Here is a 24,452-nt window from a genome sequence, read left to right as displayed (position 1 = left end):
GTTTATTGTTTTTTTCAGAAACTTTTCCAGGCCTGGAAATTGCTGTTTTAAGTTTTGCTTGTTTTCCAGGTTTTTCAGGACCGTGCGAGCCCTGTTTAGAGCCTCACACACAGGGAGCTCCTCTCTGAAAGCAAATTTCTACGGTTTCCTTTTTGGTACAAAACTGTTTTTTCTTTTTTTCTTCAAACAATTGGCCAATGCTGGTTTGATTTGAACACTGGAATCTGTTTTAAAACAAAGCACTGTACTCGTTTAGAAATAAATAAACAGAAAACTTAAACACCGGGCATACTTCTCTCTGGTACGATCAAATTTACCTTCTGCCTCTGACATCAAACAAAGACATGCAAACGATGAATTGCAAAACACATTTGTTTTTTTCACATGTCTGCATTGGGACTACCTACATTTCTGGGTTTAAATTTGGATTTGCTGCCTTTTATTGCTTTAACTTGGACCTGTCCTAACCCCAGCTGCCCCTGGGGTTTGGGGTTGACTAACCTTGAGAAAAAATTGGATGACCGCAGCTCCGATCGCCCAAAGTGGTTCATGAGCACGGTTTCCTTCAGGGGCCTTTGATCTCACACATCGATGTCCCAAAGCGGGAGGAACTCTCTCCCCGTCTCCGGAAGGTTTTCCCCCCATGGCACCCCCGTGACCTTCTCTTCTCCACCTAACACACACACACACACACACACACACACACATCAGGGTGAAGCTTCTCAAAATCTGGGAAGTGTCCCCCTAACCCCTGATGAGGCAAGACATTATGAGCATCCCGGGTCATCTCCTAACAAAGCCACATATGAAGGTCTGGGTAGATCAGATGGGAAGCAAACAATCAGTTCTGGTAATCAACATGTTGGACGCAGGAATAAAGAGCTGAGAGACAAGGGCCAAAATGTTTGGACTAAAATCAGAGCATCTCTGAAACAGCAAGGCTTGTGGTCAGCAGTGGACCTTAACAATCGACAGCACTTTTGGGTGTGAAGGATCCTGCGGGGGCGTGGAGCCGATACAGGGCTCTGCAGGGGTCTGGGTCCAGATTAGGTAGCTCTTTAAGGACCAGCAATTAGATAATTTTGGGGTCATCGTTTTTTAACTTTGGGTTTTAAAACGAGGGGATAATTAATATTAATTAAAAACTTGTGAATTTTAAAATGTGTGATTGGTGTCTTCCCGCATTTAGGGGGATCTAAGGTTCTGCATGTTTCTTATTCCTCCGTCTCTGCTTCATGGTGAGTCTGATGGGGTTCATCAGTTTCTCCAAATAGGGTGTGTGGGTGAACAATACCAGGCAGTCAGACCAGCAGAACCACTCCATTCACAGCAGCCTCGGTGTGTGTGTGTGTGTGTGTGTTTTGTGCTGTCAGTTAACTCATCACCGCACTGACAAACAACACCGCCCCCTCACAACAGTGCCTGTGCAGAGACTGCTTTTGTGGCTGCTTTTCCCGCTGCAGGGGTGTTTTGTGTGCTGTAATGTGTGTGTGTGTCCTGCTCAAGCGTGTGCACTGCTGTGCTGTCTGTCGTGAGCACACTGATGAATCGCGGTGTGACTGTCCCGGGGCCCCGTTGGGGCGGGCACAAGGCATCTTTGATTGTGGGACCACTGATGTCCTGATGCACATGAACCGTGAATGTGAGGCGTTAACAAAAAGCTGTCTGTCAGCTAGCCATGCAGGCTTTCGCCCACCAAACCAGAAATTGATTTTTCATTTTTCCGGGACATGGGTCTGTGTGCGTGACCAGAAACACACAAAGGGGGAGCTTAGCGCACAGATGCTTCCGATCGGGATGTCTGGTAAAAATGAAGACATTTGTGGGTTAACAGGGACCAAATGTTTTTAAATTCAAAAATCATGGGGTAATTCAATGAGTCATGCTCAGAAAACATCGCATCTTAAGGAATGGTCCACCCAAAAAAAGAGCATTTTGTCGGTTACTCATCCATGTCATTTCAACCTGCAACCCCCTTTTGTAAACAAATCAACGTTGAAAAGTGCTGAGATGACTGTTTTCCCGAAATGAGCCACATGTAGGGCCCTACCAGCACTGATGTGAGGGCAGGATGTACCATGGGCTGATTGCACAGTACCGGGACAGCTTCCCCAAATACGAAATATGGTGACGTTGTTTTTCCCGCAGTCATCCCTGGAGGGTGAGAATTTTCTTCAACGGTGGCACCTACGGGGCGAGGGCAGCGGAAACAAACCGTTTTTAATGGCTCCCTTCAGTCTGATAGAGATAAACATTATACAGGCGCTCCATTACCATTTGAGTTTATTCACAAGACAATTCTGTTTGGTTTTGGTGAAAGGGCAGCAAAAAACGGAAAGAGACAGCTTGTGTACTGAAAACATCATCTGTACTGAAAGACTGGATGAATTAATCAGTGAAGAAATTTGGCCTTTAACGAATGGCTTTGTCATTTATCCAAAAGTCTTTGAAATGAAAGCTTGTCCATGATCATCGAAGGTGAAATGTAGCCGAACAGTACACGGACTTTAAAATCGCACCTATTACTTCAATGAGGCATGTACACCTGAAGCAGACTGATCAATGGTTCTAAAGTACGGGTTTAGCGCCTACGGTTGCTCAATCATAATGAAAGTGTTGATTTAAAGATCTGTGCCATATAGACCAAACATCAAGTCAAACATTTGCTGCCTTTATTTCTAGCATCAGAAACACAGAGACCTAAGGCTCAAAAACGGCTGTATTAATAGACTGTAACAGTTTCCCAGAGGACTTAAAGTCTTCCTTAAAGCACTATAAGCCAGGGTCTTCAGCTCCGACCCCAATCAAACACACCTGGAAGCAGCTAATCAAGGTGCTCAGGCCACGACCACACAGACAGGTGTGTGTTGGAGCAGGGTTTGAGATCCCCTACAGGCCAAGCAGCTAAGTGAGGAGAAGCACAACATTACAAACTGATATATTAAGCAAGAGTCATGAAAATCTGACAGAAGGACAAATGTGTACCTAAGAGCTACAATCCCATGAAGCACAGTGAATGACAGAAGCCCAACTAAAAAGATGGGAACTGTTCTTTTTAAAGATGGTTATTGCGTCTACTACAGACACAATAGAATTTAGTTTTTATTGCAAATTTGCACATGCACAAATATTTAAGTATTGTGATAATGTAAGGAGACTCTTTGTGAGGGTTCATGAGAGTGGGCGGAGCTATGGGTCTCGTTTGGCGTGCAGAAGCTTGTTTTTTTTACCAGGGATTCTGCTGTTAAACACGATTATTTAATACACTGAAATAATGAGAACTGATTGCTTCAACAGAACCGTTATAGCAGGGGCTGTCCAAACCTGTTCCCTGAAGTCCACTGTGCTGCAGGGTTGAGCTCCAGGTGAACCAGCTCATCAAGCTCTTCAGCATTACTAACACCTGTGTGTGTGTGTGTGTGTGAGAGCTGGAGCTCCAGGAGCAGCGCTGGACACCGCTGCCATACATCACCGAGTCTGTCATCTTTCTTTGAAAGCTTTAGAAGTTATTGATAAAAATTCTATTTCCCTGGGAAGAAACGAACGGGGCTTTTACTTTCCAGAACCAGACTGCGCTCTACTACTGCCTGGACTCTGTTTCAGGCTAACGGCTGGAATATTCTAATGATATACTAATTGTATTGCATAATATATAATTATTTTGTCTGTTAAAATTTAAATATAAATGCAAAATGGAGTAATAAATCTTAAAGTAATACTTCACCTCCAAAATAAACATTCTGTCATCATTTACTCTCTCTCTCTCTCTCTGTGTGTCTCTCTGTGTCCCCTCTCTCTCTCATCGCGTTCCAAACCTGCATGACTCTCTCTCTTTCTACTGAACTCAACAGAAGATAGAGGAATGCTTGATGAAACGCCGGTCTACAAACAGCATTGTACTCCTCTGACTGTCATTTTATGGGAAAAACCCATCGTGAAAGAGAGAGAGAGAGAAAGTTGCTGCCAGAATGTTCATTTCTGGGTGCCTTGAGAGAAGTCCTAAATATCAGGACTAGAAGAACTGCTTCATCACATCAGTTACATCTGCAGTAATCAGAAAAGGTTGGATTAGGAGAATTACCCAATTCAAGGTCCCTCCGACTGGGCCGTGGGATAGCCACGAGCGAGGGGGGGGGGGGGGGGGGGGGGGGCAGCAGGGGGGGGGGGTGTGGGGGGTGGGGGGGGGGTAATGATACAGGGGAAGCGGCGTGTAGATGACATCACTTTCCTGTGGCTCCGTACACCCAAAACCCTCCTGCTGCCTTCAGGGCCTGTAAATGTGTGATGACCGCAGCTTTGGGCAGCCCTGCCACAGTGACACACCATTACAAGACATCAGTGCGGTCCATGTGAGAGCACTTCTGTCCTCTTCTCCTCTACACACTCCTGACAGATACTGGAGCAGATCTCAGGTGCTCTTACCTGGGTTTATAAAATGCCCAGTGACAAACAGAACTTACCTCAACCCCTAACGCAGCATTTGACCGCTGTATTACAGAAATCACTGCCACTTTTACATGGCAAAAACAGGCAGAAGACTGCACATCAAATCGATAAAAGCATTTGCTGTTTACTCAAAACTACTCATGCTCCTGATGAAAACACATTTGAATATTATTTGATTTCCCTCAGAGAGTGATTTAATCATGTTTATATGCCTTTGGGAAATATTTACTTGACATATCCCCTGAGATTTAAGGTTAATATTTCAGCATGTTAACGACACATGTGCACACAGTTCACGCTTCAGAGGTTTTACCTGCAGTTTCTTTCAACGAACCACAGGTTTAGGAACCCCTGATTTAATGTGATGCGTATTACAATAAAGTCCAGGTTTCACAGACAGAGATTTAGATTAAGGCCAGGACTAGATTTTAGCTTAATATGGAAAAGCACATCTTGCCTCTCGAGGAGAATCAATGCAGTGACATTTTAAGTTTCTTTCAGGTAAAACAGCTCAGACGCGCATGGTTAGTCTGGGACTAGACTTAAGTCTTGTCTGTGAAACCAGCGTAAAATGTAACGAAGAACAGAAATAGATTTTCTTTCTTTTTTACATCAATACGGCACACAACAATCCCGTTCAAATGGTGTGAGATAACTGAGTAATGCTACGCTCCTCATCACGTCACGGACCTACAGCGGCTGCAATGAGCCAGCACTTGCGTCTGACGTTCAAGCTCTACAGACAACAACGGGTCTGCAACCGCTGGAGGCGATTAAACAGTGTGAGGAACACACACCGGTGGTTCCGGAGGAGGTGAAGATGTAGAGCGTGGGGGTCCGGAGGCAGCGGACGGAGCGGCGCTCGGCTGGGACGGGGCTCCCTCGAAGCCTTCTGCATCTGATCCAGCAGACTGGGCACGCCGGGACGAGGGCTGTCCCGCCTCATACACCACACTGTGATCCGTCCTGCTGGAGACTGGGGAGAATGTCCTCTAACGTCTCCAGCAGATCTGCAACAGCCACAACAACCACATGATACACTATTACACATGCTGATCAACACTTGCACATTTATACTTTCATGCTTTACCTTTGTTTCCTTCCTTATATACACAGCACATTCAAAAAGAAGCCACGCTCAGTTCATGTGCCAGAAAACACTATAACTGATGAAACCATAGAAAAAAAAAGTGTATTGCTGTGAATACAACGGACTGAATCTGATGCAGAAGTGAGATTTACAACCTTTAAACCTGTTTTATGGAACTTTTGTCTACTAAAAGTTTAGCTTTTTTCTTCCTGAGAGATGTTTCGACACCGGACTTAGACTTGCGCAGTAAAGCAGCACCTGTGGACAGAGCAGTGGCGCTCTTCTTTCAGCTTCAGACGGGGGCTGGGAGATTATTATTGTTGCTATTTATAAATCTGTGGTTTTGGGTCAGGGGTCCAGACTACTCGTTTGAGGACCGTTATCAGCTCAGAACAGGTTTTACTCGGGAAACCAGAGAGAAATTCAAGCACTTTTCACAGTGAACGTTCAAACTATTTTTCCAGCACTTTAAAGCTCTAAAATAAATGTTTTCTTTTTGATGGGAGGACCAAAATATACTGTTGGTGGTAAACAAACGCTTATTAAAATAAAAACACACACATCAAACTACACTACAACCAGTAGATGGCAGCACAGGAGGCACTCATTAACGTTATTAGGCATTTCATTTCGTACATATTTTTGCTTTTGTTTTGAAATTATAAAACTAAAATCAAATCATAAATGTTGCACTTTTTTTGTGTATGTATGAAGTAAGAAAAGTCACAAAGAGCCTTATTATTATTATTATTATTATATTATTATTTATTATTATTATGTTCGGGTCTGCAACGGAATTCACACAAAGATGTGTTTCTTTAATAATCACTAGTCAGTCCAGCTCTGTATAAAACCAGAGAAGAAGAATGGTACATCTGATACGAGTCGAATATTTTCATTTTCTATATAAACTTTTTTTTCACATGCTGTTTCTGTCGGTTACATAAAAGTAAGTTTTTGCATGCTTCCCCAACTCAAGCTCGTGCTGTCAAACGTGTATTACACAAAGAAATAAACGCGTAATATTATTAATAACTGCTCTAATTAAAGCAAGACCAATAGTAATGTGTAGAAGTTGTGTCGCTGCTCTCAGCTGTCGTCTGGAGCGACTGCTGTATTCCCCATCAGAGTTAAGCACGCGCGCTGTTACCTGCTCCGACCACCAGCAGCTCGGCCCCGCAGCAGCGGAAGCAGTGCAGCAGCGACCTGGACCTGATGTTCGTGTTCAGGAACGCCACCGCGCAGCCCAGCTTACACAAGCCGAACCACACCGAGAGGAAGTCGGGCTCGTTGCTCATCAGGAGGCGCCACCGTGTCTCCTTTTTTCACCGCGTCTTTAAAGACGCGCGCGACTCTGTTGCTCCGCTCCTCGAGCTCTCCGTAGGTGTACGTCACTCTCCTTCATAAATCAGAAAGGCTTTATCGGGAATCCTCTGGGCTTGCTGAACAAACCTGTCCACGACCGTCACGACCCGCGAGGTTCGTTGGTAGATCTCCAGGCGCGCTCCGTACCGGATGACTCTCGTTAAAAACAGCGCGTCTTTCCAGAAGTACGGGAACCAGAGGCGCTGCGCGAGGTGCGCGGAGAGGATCCCCGCGAGCAGGCGCCGCGATCCATGACCACATCTCTGACTGTCTAACCGTGTACCGTCGCTGAACTGCCGCGGGTGAGCTGTGTGACGGGGTTTTACATGCGATGCCATCCCAATTTATGCAACCTTCCGTGTGTCACGTGACTGTTTTGTTGTACAAGCGCCCTCGTTGGTGGGCGTGTCGCCAGGGGCCACGCGCTCGGCCCCTGTTTATTCCAGTTTAATGTCTGTGATAGGAGTTACCATAGTAACAGGGCGTGGCGCATAGGCTGGTAGCACCACGCCCATAAGAGAGCGAGCGCTCGGATGTTTGTGGAATGCGCGCGAGCTGCTGCTTTAATCTAATGCATGTACGCTGCTATCTGAGGGTGTGCGTGTAGGGTCACATTTGCATCTCATAAACAGCGCGTCATCAGCAGTAGTGCTTCTAGCAGCTGTAGATCTTCACATTTGATTCTTTTTCATAGTGATTCGTTGTAATTGAATAATTGCATTTTGGATAAATGCTTTTGGTAGGAATCAGGTATTGTGAAATGGTAAAGTTGGGTAAGCAGGGTGCAGGTGTGTTTCAGTCATGACTTGTCAGGATGTCAGTGAAGTTCATTAACAAGCCATGATTGGAGAGCGATCTAAAGCTCTGGACTGCTGTGCTTGTTGAGTATCAGTCAGAACACAAGACTTCTCCATCAAGGCCTGGAACAGGGTTGACTCTTCTGTCTGTATGTTGCAGTTCTTTGAGCCAGAGTGTTCAAAATGTGTCTCAAACTAGTTACAAGTGTCTGCTGTGAGATGAGCTCACTGTTATCTCTGCAGAACAAACAGAGAAAAGGCATTGTTAAGTTTCAAACGCCGACCAGTGAAATGTTGCAGTTCGGTCCCTGGAGTGAGGTGTAACATTATAAAATACGGATTATGACCAAAAATGGATTTTGAAAGGTTTTTTATTCAACACTACTTTACAAAAAATGTGTGTGTGTGAAAGCATGTTTGGTACTGGCAGTCAAAATAATTGGCCCTAATAAAACTGAACCGCCTCGGTTTGTGTTTCTCTTCCAAGACCAGCTGAAATTCAAAGAAAAACATATAAATACAACAAATTAGCTTGGGGAAGATTTTTAACATGTTTCATTGATGTTACAGCTAACCCAGAGTCTGTAGCCATGAACTAGCTGACCGTACAGATAACATTAGCACTAACTATCTACAATAAACAGAAGATAACTGAGCTTGTAACGCTTAACGGAAGCTGTTTCTAATAATAATGGGGTCAGAGTACACTGTGTAATTAACTACAAAGCAGGCAGTGTCATCACAAAAATAAAATGACTTTCTAACCTCAAAACGAGTTTTTTCCCTCCAGAACCTGCTGTGTCTCCCCCAGGGCTGGAATAAACGCGTGACCTCAGTCAGCTGGTCTGTAACTTGTTTGTGAAACTGGAAGTGTTACATCTGACCGGTGTTACGATCATCCCCAGGCTCCCCAGTGTAGGGCCCGTGGGAATGCTGCGGCCGGTCCCAGTGTCTCAGGCTGAACGGAAGGGACTGTGTAGAGCTGTGTGTTCAGTGTTTGATTAAAGTAGCCCCATGTCTGAGAGTAAACTGTCATCCGGCTCTGTTTCTGACGAGGGGGAGACTGGGGACGGCTGTAACTCTTTTCACTTCAGCGTCTGTGACTCACTGAACTTTTGAGCTAGAGTGTTCAAACTTTTATACAAAGTAGCCACATTTGTTCACTACAGAATGCACCGGTTCAAACCGCTCCACACAGCCCTCATGAGCTGATGTCAGATACACAGAGTGCCTTTGTTACAGTCGACCCCCACTACCGAGGTAAGAAACGATCAGACGGAAGAAGCATAAACAGCAGCCTCACCAGGCAATTTACTTTAAAATGTCTTTTCCTTCTGCTGTTGCATTGGTCACAGAACCACTGTCCATAGATCTGAGGTCCTCCCCTTCATGGCGTGCTGCATTTAAATTAAGATATTTTATCTCATTCTCTGGCTATAAAACGAATCTTCACAAAGTGAGTGTTTCCATGTTAATGCATTGCTATGGGTCTGTTGCAGTCAGATGTTCCCGTTCAATGAAGTAAAATGGCATGCAGATACCTCGGTGTCAGTATTACTAGATCTTTACCCTCTCTTTTAGCTGCAAATCTCCTCCCTTTGTTGGAACAGACTCAAGGTGATGATACACAGGGCAATGTTGCTAAGTGATGCATGGGCACTCTCCCATTGAGATTGAACACATCTATCTGGATGCTTTAGATCGGCCGTGGGCCCCGTGTCTGTAACCCTAAGCCTCTGCTCAGTAAAGTCTCCCCGTGGATCATCACCTTAAGTCTGATTACAGAGATGGAGCAGTGTACCCCTTATCACTGATTGGTCGTATCAGTGTACTGAATATGAATGTTTTTTTGCGCAACTTTTTGTTTTTTAATGTTTCTTATCGATCAGATTGTTACTCTTTTTTTTTTTGTGAAGTAGTAAAGCTCCCAGAATTTAGAAATCATTACTTCATAGATGTCAACTGAGTGGTGGGCTTTCTTTACCCAGTCTTATGTTTTGCTATTGGTCAACATTAAGCTTATCTGGTGTGACACTCTTAATAATATAAGGACAGCATGGGAGTAAGTTTTGAAGAGGACTGCTGGTCGGGTGCGCTGGACAGAATACCTGCACGTCTGAGCCTGATACAATTCAAAGGTTTTCACAGAATTCATTCTCAAATGCCCAGGTTATCTGAAACCTTTCCTAATTTAGAAGAAGCAGATGTGACATGCCATGCGTCTCAGGCTCATTTGAAGCATATGTTTTTACCAGTCCTATGTTGCAGAACTACTGGGTTAATTATTTTACAGTTGCGTCTGAGGTGTTAAGTCAGTTTTGGTGCCCTGATGTAGTGATTTTTTGGGGCACCAAAGGTTTGGTCTCAGTTCAACTCTAAACAACTGGATATTTTAGCCTTCACTTCCTTTTTAATCTAGGCACTGCATTGTCTCCAGTAGAAATCTAAGAAGGGACAAATTAATAATAATAATAATAATAATAATTCACTTCCTAATCTTTATTTTCTATAGTGCCTTTTAAAGGAGCCATGTGTAATGTCTGGCAAAAAAATCAAGTCATACTCCACATTCCATACCAGATGGGGGCAGTATGGCCTCAATAAAGTGAATTGGTCTACTCTAGAGTAAAAAACGAGAAACGGCATAGTCTCTATGCTCCGCCCCTACCTTCACAACAACCCTAGAGGCATAGCCGAAGCCTAAAGGACGTTTTGCCTCCAGAGGAACGTTGGGTGATGTCAAGTGATTTTGAAACATGACATCTTCAAGCTACTCCCCTTCACCTTTACCAGTGAATATGTTCATATTCGTTTTGTTCATATTACATTTTGAATTGTATATACACATTATTTGAATTAAATTTATTTTGACAGACAGCATTCATTGTCAACATCAGACAGCTGATGTTGACCAAGCTAGCGCCAACCAACGTAACCAGAGCTGCCAACTCTCAAGCATTCACCGTGAGACACACGCATTGACTCTTTTCACACGCTTTCAAAAACTTGACCGCTCTGAATATAGTGAGTGAGTGCGCGCGCGGCCGGGGCGCTCTCTCTCTCTCTCTCTCTCTCTCTCTCGGGTTCATTATCATCGAAGACATTTTAAGCTTCTTAGGTAATGTTACATTTTAGCATCAGCTTGGTAGAGACAGGGCTTTGGTAGATAACAGGTGAAAACCGGATCGGATCTGTGGGTAAGTTATAGCTAGCTAAGTATCAAACGCAGCTACGGTTAGCCATCGCTAACATTAGCACGTTTATCGAACAGCCTTCGATACATTTATATGTTATAACTTCCCGAAAAAAATACGCAAACATATAAAACAAACTTCTAGCGAAATACTAACAGCATCTTACTTACCAATCCAAAAGAAATGTTGCAAGTTCGGAGTCGAAGCTCATTTCTTTCAAGTCCATCAGTTGTCTCCAGCGATGGAAAGCGGTGCCGATGTTTACTCTGTTTCGGCTCCTTTTCTTATCGGATTTGATTTGTGATTCCGAGCGCGGTTGCTTGACATCAGGTTCAAGTACACCCACAAGCCGTGGGAGTTATTCGTGTATTGCAGGTTGGCTGGTGGTTATGTTGCCCGCATACCGCCTCCCATGGCCGAAACTGATATTAAGACACCTGTCGGGCCGTGGCTAGTAATGCTAATGCTAATTAAGGTTGATATCTCTGCAGCACTATAACTTTACATTTTTTTAATGACATCATCGCCCTTATTTCTTCTCATTCTTTTGATGCGTGTAGGTCATTTTTTTTGGATATTGTTTACCCTCAATTTTTTACACATGGCACCTAATAATAATAATCTTTATTTTCTATAGTGCCTTTTAATGTTATATTTGAAACTTATAAATATTATAGAATAAGAATGATTAGAAAATATGAATTTTAAACACTTAAAATAATAGAGAATTAAGACCAAAAAATCAAGTAAAAGCTACCCTAAAAAAATTTTTAAGGTGAGATTTAAAAACGTGTGCCTATATGGTCCTAATGCACTGTGAGGAGGAGAGCTTGAGTGGTCAAAGACTCTCTGAGGATCACAGCTGGACAACTGCAGAGATAAGACTTGGGGTCAAAAATCCACATGAAATTAAATAAAAGGATTTTTGGCTACAAACCCAGCAGATGGGTCCTGGTGCACAACAGGGATAAAAAGTAGCCCATGCCCACAGTGAAATATCCTGCTGGACATCTTGTTCAGAGACATGGCATCATGAAATTCTATCAGATACCAACAGATTAAAGATCTAAACCTGACTGCCTCTGTTAGAAATCTCATACTGGGCCGTGGTTGGATCTTCCATCAGGACATGATCCAAAACAAACATCAAATCAACACAATAATGTGTCAGGAGCACATGACCGTCCCAGTCCCCTGACCTGGAACCCTGTAGAGAACGAGTGAGTGAACTGAAGAGGAGAAGCACCCGCATGGAGCTGGGAATCTGAAGGATCTGGAGAGATTCTCTTGATCTCCTGTCAGGTGTTCTCCAAACTCTCCAGGCATTATAGAAGAAAACTTGGATGTTGCAATAACTGTGGCAAAAAAAACAAAAAAAAAACACCTTTATTTCATAATGAGATTTTCCCTCCACTTTCCATTGGTATACTTCAATGATAGGCTAGAATTTTTTTTTTTTTTTTTTTTTTAATGAAAAGATCAAAAGATAAACAATGCAGATGTATATCCACAGCCACCTTTGCTCCTATTAGTGGAGGGCAGAGTAAACCTCTCTCTCTGCTGTAAAGCGGTTACAGAGGAACTGATCTCAGCTGTATGTAAGGGGATGGTAGTAACCCGTCAGCCATATTAACATACTGTTCTGAAATGAGCAGATTAAAAATGCATCACGATTTGCCTGAGAACTAGAATTTAATTTAAGATTCTAAGAATTTAAGTCAAATGATTTTATTTTCAAACGTTGCACTAAACAAAAAATATAGTTTTGATTAAAAAAATGTACATTCTTACCTCAAAATGATTTTTTCTATATTAAATCTGTATTCATATAAGGATGTGTGAGGAAGTGAGTAAAAACTGAAATGATCATAAGACTCCCAACTTATCCCTGATTGGTGCTCGTGCTACTTCGAGGCCACTGACCAATCGACTGGCAGCAGTCGCTTATCTGTCACGTCCGGTGTAGACAGCCAGATTCTGACCGAGGTTCTTCTTTGTGTCAGTCTGTGTGCTACTTTGGATCATTCAGTCCTTTATGTGGAACATTTTGTTCACATCCAAATGGGTTTTGTGTTACACTGGCCCAAGGAACTGCAGATTGTTAACATGCAAATGACAGTGTGATGCTGTGAATGCAACAGTGGCCCTGTTCAGTCATTCAGAGAAACACAATGGCTCCCTGTGGAAGTCTTGACAGAGCTACAGTAAGCATTTTTGCACATTTACACTAACTGTAAGAGATCTAAAACATGAAAACAGTAATTCCTGTACTGCCTGATAAGCAAAGTATATTCAATATTTTTTTCATAACTATATCCATTTACAATTCATATATCATAGTATAATTTGAGATTGATTTTAAGCCACACTGCTAAAGAAGCATCTGTCAGTATTGAAAGTGTGCTGTAACAGTTCCGCCTTGAGGTTTAGCGCCATCATGTGGGTGTCTTCATTATCTCTGCACTGCTTTCCACTTTTTATTCTGACAGTAAAATACGTTGACGTTAATAAATCCAGAAGCCAGATGTTGTTTTTGATATCCATTTATGATATATATGAACATCATCAACATGATACTAAAAATCCTGATCCATACAAGACAACCAACCAAAGTTAATGATGATCAAAAGTTTGTTCAAAAGATTGTTTTCCTCTTCTGCTCAGCAAGACTGCCTTCACTTGATCATAAATGCAGTAAAATAGTAATATTGTGAAATATGATTACATTTAAATTTAGTCCTTTAGCAGATGCTTTTATCGAAACAACTTACAAATGAGGACAATGGAAGCAATCAAAACCAACAAAAGGGTAATAATATGTAAGTGCTGTGACAATCTCAGTTAGCTTAACACAGTACAGAAATGTAGCAAGGTTTTATTTATAATAAATGAAAAGAAAACAAGTAGATAGAATAGAAAAAGAATAGGGAACGCTAATGTTAGAGGGGTCTTTTTTTTTATAAAAATAAAACCAGTCAAAAGAATACAAAATAATAGAAATGTTTAGTGTTATTTTTTATAATAAATAAAAAGAAAAGCAAGAAGACAGAATTGAAAAAGAACAAGAATACTATAGTGTCAGAGGCTCTCTTTTTTATTTAGAAAAGAATAGAATTAGAACAGAGAGTGTTAGAGTTAGAGGGTCAAAATAAAGATGAAAGCGCTGTGTTTTCAGCCGATTCTTGAAGATATCTAAGGACTCAGCTGCTGGGATTGAGTTGTGCAGATCATTCCTCCAGGAGGAACATTTAATGAAAAAGTCTGTGAAAGTGACTTTGTGTTTCTTTGGGATGAACAATCAAGCAATGTTCACTTGCAGAACACAATCTTCTAGAGGCATATAAGTCTGAAGTGATGAAGGTAAAGGGGTGTGACATGCGTTCTTTTTGGCTTGTTTAAGACTAATCTCACATTCTGGATTAGTTATAGTGACCTTAGAACTGGCTGTAAGACCTGCCAAGAGAGCATTGCATATAGTCTAGCCTGGACAGAACAAGAGCTTAAACAGGAGTTGTGAAGCTTGTTCTGAAAGAAAGGGCCTGATCTTCTTGATGTTGAATAAAGCAAATCTGCATGACCGGACAGTTTTAGCAATGTGGTCTGAGGAAGTCAGCTGATCATCAGTCATAACTCCAAGGTTTCTGGCTGTTTTTGCAGGAGTGTTATGGTTGATGTGGCCTAACTGGATGGTGAAATTGTGATGAAACAGTGGGGTTGGCTGGAACCACAAGCAGTTCTGTCTTGGCAAGGTTGAGTTGAAGGTGATGGTCCTTCATCCAGCAAGAAATGTCTGTTAGACAAGCTGAGATGGGAGCAGCTATCGTCGGATCATCAGAATGGAATGAGAGGTAGAGTTGAGTGTCATCAGCATAGCAAGGGTATGAAAAGCCATGTTTCTGAATGACAGAACCTAATGATGCCATGTAGACAGAGAAGAGAAGTGGGCCCAAGAACTGAGCCCTGATGAGGCACCCCAGTAGTGAGATGTTGTGACTTGGACACCTCACCTCTCAAAGATACTTTGAAGGACCTATCTGATAGGTAAGACTCAAACCACTGGAGTGCGGTTCCTGAGATGCCCTTTGCCAGTAGGGTTTGACAGGAGGATCTGGTGATTAACCGTGTCAAAAGCAGCGGGCAGATTAAGCAAGAAATGGCTTGAAGGAGATGAGATGGAATAGGATCAAGCGGACAAGTAGTAGGATGATTAGAAAGGATGAGTTTGGAGACTTCTGCCTCAGAGAGTGAAGAGAATGATGTGAATGAGTGTATGTTTGCTGGTGAGCTGTGCTTGACAGATTGTGTGGTGTGGAAAACTGTGCACTGATGGTTTTAATTTTATTAATGAAGAACGTGTCAAAGTCATGAGCTGTTAGAGTTGAAGCAGGAGGGGTAGGAGGAGGACAAAAGGAGTGAGGACAATATTTTAAAGAGCATGCGAGAGTTAGACGAATTGTTAATTTTGTTGTGATATGTCCATTTCAGCAGTGGGGAGACATTAGTGGAGAAGGAAGATTTAAATAATTTAAAATATCAGCATTAAATTAGCATCATTACTCCAGTCTTCAGTGTCCCATGATCTTCAGAAATCATTCTAATATGATGAATTTACTGCTCAAGAAACATTTCTGATTATTATCAATGTTGAAAATATCTGCTTCATATTTGTGGAAACTGTGTTTAACTGCTATTCAAAAGTTTGGGGGTAAGTTAAAAAACAAAAACTTAAATTGATCAAATTGACAGTAAAGACAATTTTAAACGTCACTAAATATTTAAAATAAATTCTGTTGTTTTATTGACTTTCTATTCATCTATGAATCCTGAAAAATTAAATGTATCACCGTTTCCACAAAAATATGAAGCTGCAAAAATGTTTTCAACACTAAACAATTTGATAGCCTAATAAAATAAATGCTAAGTGTAACTTACATAATAAATAGGTGTTAAAAGTGTTACTTAGTCGTAAAACATTAATAATGCACTTGGGTCAATACAAAGGATATTGTGTGTTTATTGTCATACTAGACTTTTCTAATCCTATAAAAACAAACAACTCGCCATGTTTTATATTAATGAGAAGCATCCCAGGTGTGAGAAGATTTACTCATTTTATTATAAATTACACTCAAAAATAATCTAAAGTAATTTACACAGAGAACAGTATTTTTATATGTGTGTCAGTAGTCTCTCACAGCCAAGATGCCTGCTTAAGAGACAGCTTTATCGGGTTATTATGAGAGGTTTTAGAACTTAAAAGCAAACGTTTTTATGCTTTCTGGTGATATCTGTAAATATTTGTTTCATGAGAATGACATAATGAATCGGCTCGATGAGGCTGAGGTTGAGAAGGCAGTCTTGCGCATGCGCAGTAGCGCGTGAGGGTATTTAAATATGGGGTTTGAAGATCCCAGCAGCTCAACACAAGCAGTTTTCTCAGCAGTGTGAGAGTTACTCCGCCAGCTCGTCACGATGAGCTGGGCCCCTCAGCACTCTGGCCGTCGGGGTGGGTCACTCTTCTGCTCATTCAGAGGAAGTTGTACCCCTACTTTTGGGACGACTTGATGTATTACGCGAGAGTTCGGCGCGTGGGGAGCGCGATGATGGCGAGGATGAAGCGCGGAGTTGTCACATATCTCCAGTGCTTTGAGCTGCAAGCCAGAAACATCCCGGAGAAAAAAACCTTCTTGTGTTCGAGGAGCAGATCCTCATCCTACAGGACGTGGATGCGCGGGAGTAACAGATTCGCACAACGTGTTGAGGTCGCACTGCGGTCTGAAACACGGCGATGTCGTGGCGCTGCTGATGAAACAACGAGCCGGACTTCATCTGCGTCCTGGTTCGGAACTCTGTAAGCTGGGCTGCGAGGTCGCGTTTCTCAACTTCAACATCAAATCTCAGTCGCTGCGGGCACTGTTGCGCAGCTGTGGAGCTAAAAGCGCTCGTCATTGGCCCAGGTAAGAAACGCAACGCAACGCAGCGCGCAGGTATCATAGCTCGCGAGCTCTGCAGCACGACCTGAGATGCGTGCGTGTGGCGACACGTTACACATCAGCAGTCTACAGTATAAAGTGTCGGAGAGATGCCCTCGGGTCACTGCAGCTTCCCTTCAAGCTAAACCTGTTTCATCTTGTGAGATCATCAGCAGTGTGTGTGTGTGTGTGTGTGTGTGTGTGTGTGTGTGTGTGTGTGTGTGTGTGGTGAAGCACAGAATGCCTCTACACACTGTCACTGTTCTTCCCGTCTCAAGGGGGTTGCTTGTTTGTAGTTGCTGCCTTGCTGTTTGTTGAAAACTCAGTTTACCAACAACTTTTACACACAACACATTTTGTCACGAGGAACGTTCTCGTTGATTTTGACAAAGTCTGGTCTGACTGAGCACTGTTACAGATCAAAGTAAAAAACTGACCTTTCTCTTTTTTGAATTTGACAGTTTCAAGAGAGATTTGATGTTTGAAAGCTGGCACCTCCGAATTACCAAAATGTATGAATTCACAGACATTCTGAGATCGACCCCCGAACATTCCATCGTTTCCATCTAAGTCTATGGATATATATATTTCATCACAACATACACACTAATTAGACAGCTTGAGTCCAAACATTCACACCCAGACAGCCACATAGTGTTGGCCCACATCTGGCCCGCGTGGATGGTGTGCCGGATCTGGGCCGAAAGCTGCTAGCTGTCTGCTGAGTTCAGTGAATAAACCGTCTTTGGAAGTTGAATTTTCTTCATTCCTGTTCCCTCAGGATACTGCATGGGTAAAGACACATCCTCAGTGATTAACTCGGGTTAAAATGTGAATTTACCAAAGTTAACAACGTTCGATCATTTAATTTGTGACTGTTTGAATGCTAGACTTTCAAGTATGTCTGCAGCAATCAAGACGCTTTAATAAGAGCCTTCTTAAATGTCTACAAATCAGATCAGAATATTCGGTACAATTAAGTTCTTTTAATATATTACCGTATTGACATCATTTACTTTGAAACATACAGTTGTGCTCATAAGTCTACACACCCCTTGCAGAATATGCAAGATGTTCATAATTGTAACAAAATAAGAGGGATCATGAAAATTGCATGTTATTGTGTATTTAGTACTGTCCTGAATAAGCTATTTCACATAACAGATCTTTATATATATATATATACTCCACATGACAAAATAATAACTGAATTTATTAAAAAATGAGCCGTATCACATACTTTTACATACCCTTGAATCTTTAATCCTGTGTGTCATATCTGGATAATCCACAGCTGTGTTTTATGTTTTTTGTGATAGTTGGTCATGAGTCCTTTGTTGGTCCTGAGCAGCTCTAACTGCCTGCTGTTGCTTTCACTCTTTTTCACATCCCCAGCTCTTAATGCAATCATGTTTCCTTCTGGAGCATCAGTAAAATGTTCTCACTTTTTGTAATTTTGTTTGAGTCCCCTCAATTGTCCACAGACTGAAAAGATGGATCTCAACAATCCTACAGATCCTGCTGGAAAGGGTTAAAATATGCAGAAGATGCTGGAAAACCAAAGAATGTGCATGGAGCTGGAGGACTTGAACTGCTCAGACCAACAAAGGACTCATGAACAACGATCACAAAACCTCAAAACAGTTGTGGATTATCCAGAATATGACACACAGTATTAAGATTCAAGTGGTATGTAAACTTTTTGAACGGCTATTTTTATAAATTCAGTTATTATTTGTCATGTGGAGATATATATATAAAATCTGTTATGTGAAATAGCTTATTCAGGACAAGTACTAAATACACATAACATGTACTTTTCATGATCCCTTCCCTTTTATTTTGTTTCAATTATGAAAAAAAACACATTTTGCATATTCTGCAGGGGTGTGTAGACTTATGAGCTACAACTGTATAACATCTATAGTGATCCTGTTGAGCATTTGAAAATGATTTTGTGCAGCCGCATGATGGCATGGTGTGTTTGTAGACTTGATCAGGTTTGTGTACTAGGTGCTAGCCGGCCGCTGGGCCTGGAGGTTTGGGTGGCAGCATAGAGCTCCACACACCATAGCATCGGGACAAGCTGCTGGACAAGCGTGGAATCCATCCTCTCCAGGAGAAGCCCCTTTACTGACGCCCCTCAGCCCAACCTCATGTCCAACTTCCTGGTTAATCTTCACCTCTGGCACCACAGGTACAGTACAGCAGCTTTATCATCTTGTATAGGAGACACTGGTGTACTGACCTCAGTGCCCTTGCTAGCCGCTGAAGTTAGGGGGCCGGAGGGGTCACACTACACAGCTGGTTTAAAACTGTTAACTGGGTCCAGTGCTGGGGAATGATGTTTGCATGACTGCACCTTTGTAGCAGTTGTGTATGAGTTCCTCAGTTGTAAGAAGCTGGTCATATAGCCACTCTACAGTACTCTGGATGTAGCCAGGAACTCATGCACAGCCTGGTCACGAAACAGCACTCATTATCCATGAACCAAAGCAATGAAATCAGAAATCCAAGAAAAACACTTCCACCCATCACTGGTAACGAATGCCTGAACATTGTGTGTAATAATTGGAAAAGCACACTGAACATAAAGCTTGATGCCGTTTATTAGTTTGATCAAAATGTCAATTATTTGTTGAACATGCGTCGCATTTAAAGGTCTTATGACAAATTTCTTGTATTGTAGATCATATCATTTACATACACATCAGCAAATCATCTCCAGCCTGTTAGTGATATTGTAATTCAGTCCGTGCTAGATATCGCAGTTTTGTGTGTGCTTCACACGGTGTGTCCTACACGTCTGTTTCTGAGCAGTAGTCATAATGGTGTCCTGGTAACCGTTACAGCTTGAGTTCATGGTGCAGGCAGGCCCTTCTGTGTTTCTGACTCTCTGTTCTCGGCCCCCTCATGGCTGCCGCGAGGCTGCTCGGATCAAGTCACATCAAGCGGTGATGTGCATGGCCTTCCTGTCTTCTGTGTGGCGCTGGCGACCCTGTGATCAAGTCCTATCTGACGCTGCCGAGCGCTAATCCACAATGTCTGCGTCGCTGTCGGCATCGGCGGCTGCATCGAGCTCGTTATGATCATCCAAAACACAAATGAGATCACAGTCACAGCTGCAACCAGCCCGAACGAGTTTTTTTACTGCACTGTAAATACTTAAAGTTGACTATAGGCCCTGGCGTTTTTACACACATGGACATACTCTTGCTGAGTGCTGCGTTAATCCAGGGCAGAGTCTGATGGTAATCCTGATCCTGATGTTGGGTTTCGGGGCGACGTGTGGTTTGAAGAGTGAAGTTCTCCTGCCAGCCAGTTTTTGGAAGGACTGTGTGAAGTAATGATATTACTGTGTTTCAGTATATTGGAGAACTCATGGGTCCATATCTGTCCAATCAACCAAAGGTACTAAGCTTTGGACAACATGCTGAAATATGTACTTGTATTGTTTTTTTTCTAGTTTACACTTTTCATCAAGATAAGAATTTCGTTGTGTTTAGTGTTGCGTTGATGTTGATGGAATAGTTGTCTTCGACAAAAGAAATAACGTGGTCTTTTGGCTTCTTTTCACACACAAATTCCTTTCTACAGACTGCAAGAGGAAGTGGCTCATAAAGTTGCGACCTCGCCGCAGGAAGTGGTCCGCTAGAGCTGATGTTTGGACGCAGTTCTCAGGCGCTTTTGGCAAAGATCAAAATTCGGTGAATCTTAAAGGATTAACGGAGGCCATGTATGGGCTTTGTTAATTACACCGTGAAATTGGACCGATTGGGCGCGAGCCAGTTTATTTTATATAAGGTCTGGTTTTTATTTGATTTGAGGGTTTTTAATGCACAACAGTTTAACAAAATGAAGAGTTTGATAAATGTGTAAAAAATGAGGTTCAGAGAGGAATTGTCAGTTCATTCAGAAATGTTGAAATGTATTTCCGAATGTGGGCCTCTTTTCTGTGTTTATTTTTCAGCTCAGTTTGCCGTGTGAGTTTGTAAAAATTTGATCCACAAACGTATGAACCCATACGGACAGACACAGGACACTGCATTAAAAGTGAGTAAAGGTGAGATCATCATATCTGCTTTAATATACACATCGATTTTAAGGAGGCAGACCACTGTCCATGCTCACTAGAGCACTGCTGTGTGACTCGGAAGACCGGCGTCACTGGAAGGGAACGTAATTAGGGATCCAGTGTTACCTTTCCTGTAAATGATAGACACTCTACTTTGCTTTTTGTCATGTTTTATGCTGGTTTGGAAAAAGTTATTTTACCATACGAGAAGAACTGAAGAAAAGCTGTGAGAAACTCAGAAGGGCTGTCCGATCTTCCTAAGAGTGATGACGTGCTCAGCCCAGACTGCTGGGGGTGTTTTCAAGGGAAGCAGGGGTTTACTGAGTTGGCTCCCGTGGATGTTTCACCCACCCTTTCCTGGGATACGCGGGGGATAAAGCCATGTCAGAGAATAAGCTGCTGAGGGACGTCTTTAAGAGGCGGCAGATGTGTACTTCCAACACTGGAGCCCTGATGCTTCAGGACCACCAGAGACTTCGGTCTACTTTCAAAGACAGATTGGAGACACACTTCGAGGTTCTTTTTTTTCTGTAAATGTTCTGGGTATTGTGGGGGATCTCAAAGCATTTGCGACTCGCATTGAGAGGAGGAGTGAGTTACCAAGTCATATTGACATATTATACTATGAATGCTTGAATCTGATTGGCTGGCGAACATTCTGAGGTGTGCAATATTTTCTGGAAACACACTTGAACGTAGTTCCAGGCAGCTCTTCTTGACCGCCAGTACAGTTCATATCACTTCACCAACCTAGTAACACTGTAATCAAACGGAAATTACAGTGACTAACAAAAACACCAACATGACAGATGATTTTTCCGAAAGTAAATACACATGACATTTCTCACTGCTAGCGAGGTAATAACAGCTGTTTAGAGACGGCTGCTGCAGAGCAACTGTTTGAGAGGTCTCTCCTCTCCTCTCTCTCTCTCTCTCTCTCGTCTGTTTTTGTCCCTTCTCTCCCTCCCGCTCCCTTGTCTCTCTCTCCCGCTCTCATCTTGTGTTTTCCCGTCCCCCTCCTGTCTCTCCTCTCCCTCTGTGATTGTCTCTTCTCCCTTTTCCCCTCTCTCTCTTTGTTCCTCTCTCTGCCTCCCCTCTCCCCCCGCTCCCTCTCTCTGTGTCTTCCTCTCCGCTCTCCTCCCTTGGTCTGCTTCCTCTCGTCTTCGCCTTCTCTTCCCTCTCTCTTCTCTTTTCTCCATGTGTCCTCTCTCTCCTCCTCCTCTCATCTCATGCTCTTACTCCTCCCGCCCCATCTTCCCTCTCCTCGTCTCGTCTCTCTCGCTCCTCCTCCTCCTCTCTCCTCTGTGTCTCTCTCTACCTCTCTCTCTCCTCCCACTCCCGTCTCTCGATCTACCTGTGTTTCTCTCTCCTCTCTCTCTGTCTCTTCCTCTCTCCTCTGTGTCTCTCTGTCTCTCTTTTCTAAGAACTTCATTAATCACTGCCATTAAATGCAATCCCACGGCTCAAGCCTGGTCCCATTACCAGCTTTAAGATGTGACGTTGTGAAACCAGCAAAGAGGGCGTTGGAGGGAGAGATTCTGTGGCGTAAGAAATAATCCTACTCCCAATACTGATTGAAGTACAAAAACTGAACAAATCCCTTTAAATATATCACTTGATCGATGTCCTTGAGGTGTGGTAACCGTAGTATAAAGAGGAATAATTGACCTCCTGGCCACTGAATTTTTTAGAAAAATAATTGCACAGGCACCCGAGGTGGTGACGCGGCTCTTTGTTAATTATTCCTTATGTAATCCTTTGATAGGATTGCTGTGTGAAAAAGGTTCGGTTCGTAGCAGATTATAAAAACCCTTCAGGGCTCTGGGAGAGGGTCTTGCCCAAGACTAACCTGGTGGGACTTCTAACGAATCTGGGCCAGCTCAAGCTCAACCTTCATGCAGTAAAATCAACAGATGTGGGCACTTCCTGTCCAGAAGCACCTTTGGGAATTTTCCTGTCAAACCAAATGAGGCAGAGTGGTTCTTACATGAACTGAACTTTTGACACACACACACACACACACACACACATACATATGAACGTACACAACCCTGTGTATACTGTACATTCACGCTGATTCTTCAGAGGACCCAGATGAGAAGTGGTCATGAAGGCCACAGTGTATTGGCAGGAAGAAGTGTCTTCATGAGATCTGCTTCTGCTGCTCTGGACAGATCTAGTGGCCTTCGTCACCGCTGATGTGTTTCTCAACAACACCTCCAGAACAGAAAGATAATAAAGTCATCCTCATTGTGTATATAAAACATAAAGCCCACCCCGCACGGGAAGGGACACAGTGCGCCAGTACAGATGAATTGTGTTTCCGATGGCTGGTTTTTCATCTCTTGCTCTAAAGCAGAGTTAAATCATGTGAGTGTTATTTCTTCTCCCTGCGCAATCCATGGGTTCCGTTCTTCCTGAATGTGTGTGTGATCTGAGCGCGGCTCTGTGTGCGTGCAGTTGAGGCAGCACATTAGATTCAACTACCCTGTACAGTAAACGGTTTGAAACTGATTTCACCCAATCAGTTGTTGAGTGTCCCACATGCTAACATACAAACTCCTGCCTGAGACAATAACTCCTGCCACATCGCTGTCAACCTTCCCCTTCTAGTCTAGTTCTGGACGCGTCCAAGCGATCCACATGTCCGGTCAAGCTGGGAAAATGATGTTTAACGTGTGAGATCTGATATACAGGTGGTTATGTTAGAGGGCTTGTTGGTGGAGTGACTATACTCGAGTGCTCACACTCTTTTTTTTTTTTTTTTGCGCTCACACAAACACTCTTCTTTACAGACTGGAGGAAGAGCACTCTTTGTCTGTCTGTTGGAAATCACTTCTCTGATGTTGACCCTGGCCTAGCATGTGAAAATTATAGACTCAAATGGTTTTAGTCTTCACATCCTAACTGAAAATCTTGGTCAAAATGATCTTGTCTTCGCTCTCTGTGATGTTATTTGCATGTTGACGCTCGTTTGGACGCGCGGCTTGATCAACACTGATCGGTTTGTTTTGCAGGTGGAAAGGAGAAAAACGTTGTCCACCACGGAGGTGTCTGAAGTGGCTGGGCTGCCTGGACTTCCTGCTGGACTTCAGTGTGTACGGGGTCACTGTCCCAGGTGCTCCTTGAGTCTCCGGCTGTCATCTAATACCTGCTTGGACGGAACAGATTTACAGTAGCTCTGTAGTATATTCAAAATGCTATTGCTCTTTGAGTGCTGTCTAGTTCTATTTTATTTAAAAATCGTGTTTGTCTTAAATTATTATTAAATAACTGTTTCCAAACTAAAGAAGCATTAACAGATTTCAACAAGTTTCCAGCAGTTCCTTGAGAGTGAGAAGTGGAGAGACTGGACGTGGTGTGACTGAACGCAGCTGCTGTTTTTTGGCAGGATACGACGGGTCGAGCAGGAATGGCTGCTGTAGTGTTTGAAGGACGGTCATGATTGGAATGGAGACAGGGTCATACATTCCCATCTGCTCCACACTCTTCCTCCAGTACGCATGGCCGTTG

At 42.9% G+C, this 24,452-nt stretch overlaps 1 pseudogene; it reads right to left on the bottom strand.

The window, feature by feature from the left end:
- Positions 1–4,034: 4,034 nt before the first annotated feature.
- On the bottom strand, positions 4,035–7,330 carry LOC122146329 (annotated as a pseudogene).
- Between the last annotated feature and the right edge of the window lie 17,122 nt (positions 7,331–24,452).

Source organism: Cyprinus carpio, chromosome A10 (genome assembly GCF_018340385.1).
Source record: "Cyprinus carpio isolate SPL01 chromosome A10, ASM1834038v1, whole genome shotgun sequence".
Taxonomy (NCBI): Eukaryota; Metazoa; Chordata; class Actinopteri; order Cypriniformes; family Cyprinidae; genus Cyprinus; species Cyprinus carpio.
Note: the sequence above shows the minus strand (reverse complement) of the source record. Positions and strands in the feature narration are given on the sequence as shown.